The 12,587-nt window shown below is 37.5% G+C and overlaps 1 protein-coding gene and 1 pseudogene across 4 annotated transcripts in view; both read right to left on the reverse strand.

Annotated features, from left to right (window-relative positions):
* Dpp10 (dipeptidyl peptidase like 10) overlaps positions 1 to 12,587 on the reverse strand; it is a 1,458,922-nt gene that overhangs the window by 447,040 nt on the left and 999,295 nt on the right. The window lies entirely within an intron of this gene.
* LOC110308735 lies at positions 6,668 to 8,950 on the reverse strand (annotated as a pseudogene).

Here is a 12,587-nt window from a genome sequence, read left to right on the forward strand (position 1 = left end):
CCCCCTCTCCTTTACCTCCTCCCTTCTTCTTTTCATACCCACACATTCTCTCCTCTCTTTATTTGTTTCTTTCTTTTGATATAGAGTCATATTATAGCCCCTCCTGCTTCACCCTACCTAATACTTGTATAACAGGTTTGAGTCACCAGGTTATGTGTCATTGTTCTTTCTAAAACAAAGCACTATGATTAGAGGATTCTCAAAGCAGATCCAGAGGTAAATATGTTTGAACCTTTAATATAAGTCTTAAAACTAATATGTTGTTATCTTAGTTAAGGTTTTACTGCTGTGAATAGACACTATGGCCAAGGCAACTCTTATTAGGACACTTCTTAGTTGGGGATGGCTTATTGGTTCAGAGTTTCAGTTTATTATCATCAGGACAGAAGCATAGCAGCTTCCAAGAAGGCATGGTATAGTAACTGAGAGTTCTACAATTTCATCTGAAGATTACTAGAAGAATGGCTCCCATGTGGTTACGAGGAATCTCATTGCTTCCCCAAACAAGGTCAAACCTACTCCAAAAGGCTACACCTCTTAATAGTGCCACTCCCTGGGCCAAACATATTCAAACCACCACAGTTGTCTATTATCTTTTAATAGTAGTGGAAATAATGAAAGTAACAACAACAAGAAAAATACTTATGTGAGAAAGTAAAGCTAGCTTTGAAAGTGACAACTGAGATCTCCCAGCTAAGAAAAGATAAATGTAAACCATGTGGTACAAATTTAAGCCATGTACACTGCCATGAATGATGTTTGAATTCCCAGGACTTGTCTTCACTTCTGCCAGGAAACAAACATCACTCTCCTAGAAAATTTGCTCATATAGATAGCAGTTAGAAATGTCCTGACATGAATTTCCTACAAATCTCATTGAAGATGATTATTCACCTCCTCAGAGAAAAGAGCATGAGTAAGGAAGCACAATCAGAGATCACTTGCTATCATGCAATAGCACACCCAGTTCCCCAAGTAAATAAAACAAAGATAAACCTAAAATGATAGTTTAGTTCTTGAGTGTGCCCTTCTCCCAGCCTTGAGTAGGCTAAACAGACCCACAATGGTTTTCTGGCCACTGAACAACTACAGGTTGCACCCGAATGAGGGGACTGAAAATGGGGGGGGGGGGTAGGGGAGTGACCCACTGAAAAACACTGTAACACTGTTTTGGGTGGAGCTCCACAGAAAACAGAAGAAAAGTAATAGTATCCTGCAAAATGGTAAACACTGAACAGCATTAACTTTAGCGCTAGGCACAAATTTTATTTTTGGAGGCTCTTGTTGCAGAAGGTGTATTAAGAGAGGATACAGCTAGGCTGAATAGGTGCTGTCCTGACGCTGAATGTAACTAGGGTTGACAGTGCAACTGGGACAGGGGAATTCTATATAGGCATTTGTCTGCAGCCAAGAGCTGCATCAGGTGAGAGTAGCAGGGTTTAAAAACACAGATGCTGTCCATGGTGCCCAGAAGTAGGAATTGTAAACCTGAAAAAGAGAGTGAAAGCGAGAGAGAATAGGTTTCAGAAAAGCAGTTGTCCACTGTCCTGGACACATTAGCAAAAGATATAAGCTATTTCAGAGCTCTCCTTGGGACAGGAGGAAACCAGGAGATGTCCTGATCATCTCTGGCTCCTACTGGAGATATCCTTAGTTCTGGTTATATTTAGGTATCTTTGGGACATCAAGTTCTCATCCCTCTCTGTCTATTGTCTGTCCTTTGTGCACCAATCTATTGATATCTGTCAATTTATTTCTGTGTTTGTTTCTTTGTTTGAATGATTGTTGTTCTGTGTTTCATGTTGATAAGAAGAAAAAAAAAGGCTAAAACTATCTGCTAGCTATCCACCCCTTGATTTAATTTAAAATCTCTGCAATTATGTTTATTGGATTCAGAGGGTAACAAGGTGCATTCTCTTGAAATTACAGCTAGAAAGGATAAGAAAATTTGTTTGGTCTGAATATACAAGATGTGTATAGCCCCTTCATTTTTGTTTCTGACTGATTTTAAAGGTATAAATGTGATCTGCATGTGTTGGTTATAGAGTATTGGCATATAAGTTATTGGCTATTAAAATTTGGAACATTGGTAAAATAAAGTTAGCTTAAAACTGGTAACTCAGGGTTGGAGTCATTTTAAATGACAACACATGTCATAAGCCAACCCAGGAAAACAGGTCTCTAAATTGGGATAATATTTTATGTAATTCTTATCCTAGAAAGTAGACTTATAAAGGATAGAATTTAAAGTAATGTCTCTTTAATGAGGTATTAAGAAAAAAATCAAGCAACTGGAGATGACTGCAAGAGTAACACAGGGGATACAGTATAAGCAATGCTTTCACAGTGCCAAGGAGATAACAAATGCTTTTAGTGTGGGGGCATACAAAGTTTTATGAAAGACTGTCCAAAAAATAGAGGCATAGAATTATGTGCAGTAGCCTCTGTTTTTTTGAAATTTGTATACTGATAGCCAATATATAGCTCATGGTTTAAAATTGCTTGAAATTGTTCCTTTTATTCTGACTCTCTCATAGACTGGTCTAGAAATCAATCCATTATTGGAAAAAGAAAATGACAATCTTCATTTGGAAGGCTGGTGCTGAACATTTTCAGAGATGTACTTGGAAGTTAGTTGCAATTCTTTCTGAAGTTACATTTGCATTTGATAAAATTAGACAGAATCTGGATTTTGGACAAGTGCTAGAGTATGTGTTTAAGCTCCTAATATTTTATCACTTCAGCAGGAAGGACTATGTACAGCCCTCCATGAGAATGTTACTTTTACATAGATCATTCTGGAATAGTAAAGGATTCTATGGCTAAAGTTCAAGAAGGATTAGCCAAAAGGAAAAGAGAAAAAGGACAGAAGCAGGGATGGTTTGAGAATCCTTTTTCTCCACTTCCCAAATGGCTTACACCTTTAAATTCTACACTGCTTGGACCATTAACTATAATTCTGTTGCTTTTAACTTTTGGACCTTGTATCTAAATAGAATGGTTGCCTTCACACAGGATCACTTTCAGCAAGCTCAGTTATTCTCTATGGAAGTTATTCATTGCTATGAAGAAATGCATTGAGTCCATATTCATATGTCCTTCATGGCTTTGGTCTGAATGGGAAAGAGTGTGCTTTAGAATGCTGGTAACCAGAGATGGGTAGGAGTATTCTCGAGTTCCTATTGACCAAAGACATACATCAAAAATCTATGCTTGTTCTCTCTGTTGGGTAAAAAGGAGCAAATAGACACTGGCCTAAGACAGGCATGGTCACCTGGGCACCCTTTTCTCTAGACTGGATTATGGAAGGTAAGTAAATCTTGTGCCTCCATCCAGCTCATCTTTAAAATATAAAAAAGAGGGATTTGTGCCCTTCCCCAAGCCTTGAGTAGGCTAAACAAACCCACAATGGCTTTACAACTTAGCTGGAGTCATCTGGCCTCCATGCATTTGCAGTTTCCTACAGGAGCTTTGGGGAATTGACCACCCACCTGCTGAGCTTGCTTTGCAACTCAACTCAGCTGAAACAAAGGAGGGGGTTTGTGGGCTTTCCCTATATAAACACAGTACTGAATACTAAACTTTGAGCCTTAATCAGAAACTTTGTCTTAATTTCATCCTTCTCTTGCACCCCCTCCTTTCTCATTTCAAGTCCCACTTTCAGGTACACATCCAAGGCTGCAATATTTCCAAGTCTCCCTAAAGTATTCATATGCATAGTCAACCAAATAGAAGGCATTGGCATTAAAGTTGCTTAGTCAGAACTGGAAAGGGAATTCACCTGGTGGAACTCTTCCCTAACACACAGGAAATCTTGAGTCTGTCCTCCATGACTGCATAAATCTGGCACAATGGTGCAAGCATGTAATCTCAGCAAGAAGGAGACAGAGGCAAGAGGATATAAGGGAATTCTCCAACAGCCTTGTTTACATGAAATCCTACCCCAAAACCACAGAATCTTTTATCTTATGTACCTAAGCTCTTTCAAATCACTTCTTAAACTACATCCCAAATCTTACAAACAATGCAATTTTTCATTCCATCATTCAAAACACTACTGAAATTCTATGTAGTTCATGTGCTTTGTCATGGTAAGATACACAGTTTTTTTTCCCCCTTAATTACCAAGTAATCTGAATTTTGAAAAGCTGTTACTTACATTGGAGTACAATAGAATTTTCCACTTATATTTTTCCTTTTATGTAATACTCTGAGATTTGTACCACATGAGAATCTCACAATTTACATATAATTAAATCAAAATGAAGCAAAGAAAAATTGTGAAGTTCAGGCCAAACAAATTAATCTAGTTTTCTATCAGAATAATAATGAATGGTGAGTATAAAATTGTTGTGATATTTAATTTATTTTAACAAAAGAGTTATTTAAGATAACTATTGCCTAAATGCCTTCACAGGACCTCTGAATTTTAATATTTGTATTCTATTATAATTTTGAAGCAAGTGTGAATTTTATAGAATTATAAAAATGAGTACTATGTAAATATTTGGAAACACAAGCATTTCAAAGTAAGATAAGAGACAGAAATCAAAAACAAACTCAGTAGAAAAATACTCAGATTTCACCTTGAATGTTAACACTAATTAGTTATATTTTAGTTATATAGAGTGCTAGGGAAATAGCTCAGAGGGTAGATGCAGGTATGGCAGGAACATGTGGAACCCAGTTTAAATCCCTAGCACCCATATATAAAGAAAGCCATGGCTATATGTGCATATAACTCTAGGAAAATTAAAGAAAAAAAGAAGAGAATTGCTGTGGCTGTCTTGCTGGCTGACAGATTCACTCCAGGTTCAGTGAAAGTCCATCTTAGTGAAATAAGTTAGAGAATGAATGAACAAGATATGTGATATTCTCCTCTGGAGTTCATGCCTGTACTTGGATGCATGCACCCACCCACATAAACATGAACATATACCCCACACATATCCATCCATGGATAAATGATTTTAAATATGTGTGGGGGGATACATGTATGTATGCATGTATGTCCCTAAATCTCCTACTTATGATCTTTTTATGTTTAACTAAAAGGAATTAATATGATTGGAGAGTGGGAAAATTCCTTGTTAGCTTGGAACTGTGGCTAATAATAAATCATTGTTTTGTGGGCTGGTGAGATGGCTCAGGATGTAATGTTGCTTGCTGCCAAATTTTATATTAGAAATATTAACCTAACTTTTTGAGCCTTTTGTTTGTTTCCTGTCCCCCCCCCCCCGTGTGTCCGCCCCCCCCGCCTCCATCCAACTTTCCCTCCCAGGTCCTCCCCTCCCTTCCTCCCCCCGTGTGTGTGTGTGTGTGTGTGTGTGTGTGATGGTGATTTGCTATGCCCTATAGTTTAACATTCCCTTAAATTCACATAAGCAATTCTCCTGCCTCAGAGTACCAATTACTGATATGAGCATGTACACCACCATGTCTTTCTATAATCACTGTTTCTTAGACTTGGCATAACTTTAAATAAATCTATTAGCTATATTGGAAAATTGGCCAACATTTCTAATAATATTCATGCACAAAGTGACAACTGAAACATGTTGAAAAAATAAATATTTTAAAGATTTGCCTGTTTACACATAAATGATTATGACTTATTTTCACTTTATTTCTAAGTCATTACCTTTTGTTTTGAAAGATTTGTCAATCTCTTCATGTCACTGTGAGAATCTGTGTGATTAATGAGAAGAGCTTTTTCATGAAATGCTTGGAGGTGAACAAGTCCTCAGCCTGTGAGATCCGACCGGCCCATTGACTTTGAAGTTTCTCTTGATTAGTAAAAGATTTAAGGGGGTAGGGAAAGGACATACTAGAAACTTTATGGCCACCATCTAGAGTGAAATTCATACCAGTTCATCATCTTTGCTTTCTTTACTTTACAGTTTGCTTTCTCTTCCTCTTGACTTTCACTTTCTGGACGTGGGCTCCCAGTGCCCAGAGGCCTGCCAGAGCCCTGAAATCTAAGAGCAGTTCAGTCAAAGAATAGAGTTTCTGGTCCATCCATAGTTCAATGTCTTGCAAAAATTTTACCCAACAGCCAAATGTGGAAAACAACTGCCTTATGAGTGAGGAGATACTGAGGTTCTGGGCTGTTGGCAGCACATAACAGCTTTGAAATATTCACTCAGCCATAAATTACCAAGACTTGATTTCCAGTTCTTACTAATGTACTTAAGATCACAGAGCATCCTTGTCCAAAATTTGTGTCTATGTCTGTAATTTCCTTTTTCCTACCTCTGAACTACCAGAAGACCCCATGTAGCCTATATCATGAAATAAAATAACCACACATTATGACTAGGCGAGTGTTAAAGTCAAGTGGCAAAAGAGATAAAAGCTAAAGATACTACAAGCTTGGATAAGCCAAGATTGCATTTCCAACACAGCCAGGAAGACACTGGAGACTAGTGGGACTGTTGACTGGCCACAGCCTCAGAGTTAAGTTACATGAGGAAAATGTCCTGACTTGGATTATAATCCCCCCTTTTGTACAGTTAATGTATTCAGTTAAATCTATGTTCTCACCTTATCCCCAGGCATAATAGCCAAACACCTTAACATTTTAAACATAGGAATGGAAGGGGAGACATCAGAGAGATAAAATCCAGAACTGCAGGAAAGGGCAAGAACTTCGTTAGATCACCAGATCCTACTTGAAACCCTGTTCCTTAATGCCAAAGCAGTCAGCCTATTTGTCCAGGGAAATGTGATTTTCTAAGTCACCCATCTTGAAGAAGCCTGTGGTCCATAATCCATGTGTATAAGGGGACCATGCTATGGAGACAGCTTAGTGTGGGACTGGTTCCCATCAGTTGGGTACAGGTCCAGCTGGCAAAGATGCCCACAGATTGGGAAATGTACCTGTGGCATTTCTCTCAGTCATGGGCCAGTTGTTCCACTGGGTGATCTCCAGACTCCAGAGGCTTCTCATTCTCATGGATCCTCACACATATCTTCTGCTTCCCAGTGAAGAAATTGTTGCCAACCACTGCTCTCATACAAGGTGATCAGAATGGAATTGAGCCATGGGTGTTCAAGGGGATTTCAGTCTGCTCAGAATCCATGAAGTAGAAGATGTATTTTCATGGTCCAATGTAGTCCAGTTCATGCTTGTGGCTCTTCTTGGTGCCCTCCAGGGTTCACTTGACATCAAAGAAGTTTCTTGGGGGAGTTAAAACTCTTGATGTCATTACTGCATGCCTTATCAATCTTGTCAATGAAAGCAGGCAGCTGGTAGTATCCTGACACACACATGGGCCATCCATCTCACACACCTTGCAGTGTTTGCGATGGTGGCTTTACCAGGGATTGACAGCCACCACCTTCCCTGCCAGTTTCCTCAGTACTGTCCTCACACTCTCCAGTTTCCATCTGTATGGATGGGGTTGGCATTCTTGGGTACCTGTGTCTCTTCATCCATGATTTCCTCTGCCACTATCTTCTCAGTGGCTTCAGTCTACTGAGGGGAAGCCAAGGCACTGCTAGCCAAGGCAAGGAGAAATAAGATCCAGGCCCTTATGGTGCTGAGAACCCTCAGCACTGACAAGTAGAAAAGTTCTGGCTGTCTGACTTATTTTCTTACACTAAATCACTGTTTGCACAGACCCTAAAAGAAGGGTATTTCAGCAGCTTCTTTGAGCAATAATTTATGTAGTGTAAAATGGAAGCTGTTGGTTGCAGATTTTGAGAACTTAGAGCAAATGCATTGCAAGCCATACAATTTCATAATACCTCTCTTTTCTTTTCTTTTCTTTTCTTTTCTTTTCTTTTCTTTTCTTTTCTTCTCTTCTCTTCTCTTCTCTTCTCTTCTCTTCTCTTCTCTTCTCTTCTTCTCTTCTCTTCTCCTTTCTTTCCTTTCTTTCTTTCTTTCTTTCTTTCTTTCTTTCTTTCTTTCTTTCTTTCTTTCTTTCTTTCTTTCTCTTTGGACAAGATCTGAAACACATCAGGTTGGCCTCAAACTACCTAAGTTGCTGAGGATGATCCTCTTGATTCTACATCCCAAGTCCTGTGACTATAGCCAAGTATGACCACTTGTGGTATATGCTGTGCTCATGAAGGAAACCAGGGCTTCTGGTATACATGTCAAGCCCTTGTAACTCTCAAGCTAAATTCTCAGTATCACAATCAACTTACAAACCTCCCATTACTCCAAATAAACTCTAACATTAATTTAAAACCACTCTTGCGTGTAGCCTCAAGCAAACACTGGTTTTCTTCTATGATCTTTACACATTTCTATTAAAAAGACATTCAGCATAGATTAACTCATCAAGCATATTGAGTGTGACTTCTTACATGCTGCATCAGACTTGAGTCCATCCACATTGCTTCATATTTCTTTTGATTAAAGATTTTGTTTGAAATCATATGCACATGTGTACACATATGCACATGAATACTATATTTCAGGAGCTAGAAGAGGTCATTGGGTCCCTTAGAGCTGAAGTGGTAAACACTTTTGACCCATCTAGCAATGTGGGTATTGAGATTGGAACCCAGGTCCTTCTTTCTGTAAGAGCAAAAGCAGTACATGCTCTCAACCACTGAGCCATCTCTTTAGCCCTAGTTCGTGTTTTAAATTCAAAGTATCTGATATGGTTGAAGATGAGTATCTCACTAAATGATGTACCATGTTGTTTAGTTTGGTTCCTATTTTGGAGTTCTCACAAGTAACATTAGGTCTGTAAGGTTGTACAAATTTTTGTATGTACATTTATTTTGTAGGGCTAGGAAAAGTACATCAGGGTACAAATACTGGATAATGTAAGAAGAAAGATTTCAACTTATATAGAAATTATCACAGTTTTCTAGGGGTGTGTGTGTGTGTGTGTGTGTGTGTGTGTGTGTGTGTATGTGAAGGATGTGTGACCATATGCCCTATGCCTGGGTAGAGGTCAGTGGATAACTTACTGGAGTCATTCCTAACCTTCATCTTGTAGATTCCATAGAAGTAATTCAAGACATCAGTCCTGTGGGCAATTGGCTTTCCTGGTTGAATTACCTACCTGTCCAGCCCAACTGTGCACTTGGGAGAATTACAAAACAACTTTTTGAAATTCAGCAGTGCACAGGGTCCACATTTCCATAGTCTGAGTAACTCTTCTAGTTGCCCTTCTGCCTTTTTACAATCATTAAGTAAATTGCTTATGAAAAGTTAAAGTATATAAAATATGTGGAATCCCCACAAACTAGGAAATAAAATAGATTTCATCTTATTTTCTTTGCCATTTATATATCATATCTCTCATGAAGTGATGTCACTTTGAATTGTTATTTGCTGTCTACTAATTTAATCATCTCATTAAAGTCTCTATATTTTAATTTTTTCCTTAAATTAAATTCTGATAATTTGTATTTTGGTGGATAAATCAATGTCCCCTATTCATTGCATTTTTTAATTATAGTAGATTATAATATCACTTTAGTGTTATTTTCAAATTAATGAAATATATACAATAAGGTTTCTTTATTGCCAGCATTATATTTTTCCTAGAAAAATATTTTAATTCATTTTATCAGTTTTTAATGACTGATGTATAGTTACAAATTTTTATTAACTTTCCTTTTTTTTTCAAAAATAAAACCTCACTGTTCATGTTGCTCATTCTGGTCTCTTTTAAAATTTATTTATTTATATATTTATTTATTATATTTTAGATAATATTAGTACATCATTTCCCACTTCCTTTTTGTCCCTCCAACCTTTCCCATATACTATCCCAATCACTCAAATTCATGGTTCATTAATTGTTGTTGTATAACATACACACACACACCCTCACACACACACACACACACACACACACACACACACACACCTGTATTTATAGGGTATGTCTATACATACAAATACAACCAACCTGTATGATGTTACTTGCATGTATATGTTTTCAGTACTGATCATTTGGTAATTAATTTTTTCTTCCAAAGGGAAAACTATTTCTCCCTCATGCTTTGTTTGGGTTGAGGTTTCCTGAGATTTCCTCCTTCATTCACATTAGTATGTTCATTAGAGTCATCCTTGTTCAGGTCTGTTTACACAGGCTGGTTGTTAAGACTTCATTGGTGTAGTTTTTCTGACATTTTTAGGAGACATACTCTATCAGCAAAATCCCTCTTCCTCTAGCTTTTATAGTCCTTCTGCCCTCTCTTCTACAATGATTGTTAACAATGGACTTGGAAATGTATGCCTTAGTTTTCAAATTATTAATGTTTACCAAATAGCCACTTGTGATACTGCTCCAATTCTGCTGGGCCCAGCAAAGGTATTCCTGAGGACTCTTGTCCTTCAAAATATATTGACACTATAGTTACTGTCTCAAATACAGTGTTTCTTTGCGATAGTTTCAATATTTTTCCCAAAGTTTCTTCATCTTTGCTTATGTGGAGTATTCTTGTTTTAACAATTATAGGAAGAACAATATTAAAAATCTCAGTTAAAATTATTAAAACATCTCTATTTTTCAGTACTGACAGATGTTTGCTAAATGAAACTTTTTAAGTTAAAAATTATATTTTTTTAAAGTATATTCTATGTTTTACCCTTATCCAACTTCTCACAGATTTTCTCTGATTTCCCATCCAACCAAACTCACACTTTTATTCTCTGCTTTATTAGGATACAAACAGACACATAAAATAATAATAATAATAATAATAATAAAATTTGACAAAATAAAAACAAATAGCAGAAAATAAGCCAAAGAAAAACTTTAAGGAACACATTGAGGTAGAGAGACCCACATTCTCTCACACAGAAATCTGATAATAGCAAAAACACTGGAAACTGTAGTATATATTCAACTGACCTACAAGTCAAAAACAAACAAACAAACAAACAAAAACAAAAGCCTGCAAACATTCCATCAAGTTGGTTTTGTGTTGGCCATCTACTGCTGGGTGAGAGACCTGGCCTTAAGAGTGGCTTGCATTGTATACCCAATGATACTGCATTGGAGAAAACCAATTTTTTCATTTGTGAGTAGTTATTCATTGGAGATGGCTCCTGGATTAGGGGTATTGGCTTGTGTCTACTTCTCCTCAGGGGAAACCTAATACAGTAGAAACTTCCTAGAACATATGCATTCAAAAAGGTGATCTAAATGGTATTGCTAAGTAGGGGAGACCGATTTCTGACTGGACAATGCTTGTAAAAACATGAAGTTTCCAGTTTCAGGACTAGGTTACATCTAATAGAGTTGTTAGCCAAAGAGGCTTGATAGAGACCTCCAAACAACCCAGGCTATTGCTCTCTACAAACTGATGATAAGGATTTATTGCTAAAGACAATAACTATAGAACTAACTGAATATGGTGGAATCAAGATAGTCCCTGCCTAATAACTTCACCTATACTGACTAGTGTTCATAATATTGAAAAGCACTTTGGATGCTATCAAAAGTAAAAAGGTAAATACTAACCCAATTACAGATGCTTTGATCTGCAGTGCTAACCTGCTTCCAAGAAATGATAGTGCAATCATAGTATAAAGCTTGTGGGGTTGGCCAAGCCATATCTGACTGATAAATGGCCTACTCCATGAGAAGGAACCAGTTTTCTCCTGCTTCAGCACAGAAGCATGCATAAGGAACCCATACCCTACACTGCCTGGGTGGATGGCCAAGAACTGGAGACTATAAAACAATTACTCTTAACTTTGTTGGCTTAATGACCTTTTCATATGTGTTGCTTATCAGAAGCATTATATATAAGATATTTACATAACAATTCATAACAATAGCAAAATTAGTTATAAAGTACAATGACAATAAATTTATGGTTAGGAATCATCATAACATGAAGAATGGTATTAAAGAGTTGTGTCATTAGGAAGGTTGAGAACCAATGTGCTAAAAGAATATAACAATAAAATAATCCCAATGACACTTTGTTGTATCCATTGAATATGTTTGGCTCAGGGAGCAGCACTATTAGGAATTGTGGCCTTGTTTGAAGAAGTGTGTCACTGTGTTGGTGGGCTTTGATACCCTCTTCTTAGATACTTGGGAGACATTCTTCTCCTGTTTGATTTCAGATCAAGATGTAGAACTCTTGGCAGCTCCATCCCCATGTCTGCCTAGATACTGCATGCTTCCTGCCTTGATGATAATAGACTCAACCTCTGAATCTGTAAGTCAGCATAAAATTAAATGTTCTCCTTTATGCTGTCCTTTACAAGAGTTGCCTTGGCCATGGTGTCTCTTTGCAGCAATGAAAACCCTATGATACCATAGATCAGTGTCCTATTACCACAAATATATATATATATATATATATATATATATATATAGATATATAGATAGATAAAGAGAGAGAGAGAGAGAGAGAGAGAGAGAGAGAGAGAGACCCAGAAACCTTGGAATACTCAGTACTAAATGGGGTGTCTCCAGTCCCCCTTAAGTCTCAGGGAACATTGTGCTGCAGAGGAGATAAAAGTATTGTAAGAGCCAGAAGGGATGGAGGCCACCAAAGAAACATGGCCTTCCAAACAGTATGGCTGATGTATATATGAATTCCCAGAGAAGGTGTCAGCATGCATAGAGCCTGCATACATATGTGTCTAAAGGGAT

This window comes from Mus caroli, chromosome 1 (assembly GCF_900094665.2).
Source record: "Mus caroli chromosome 1, CAROLI_EIJ_v1.1, whole genome shotgun sequence".
NCBI classification, from domain to species: domain Eukaryota; kingdom Metazoa; phylum Chordata; class Mammalia; order Rodentia; family Muridae; genus Mus; species Mus caroli.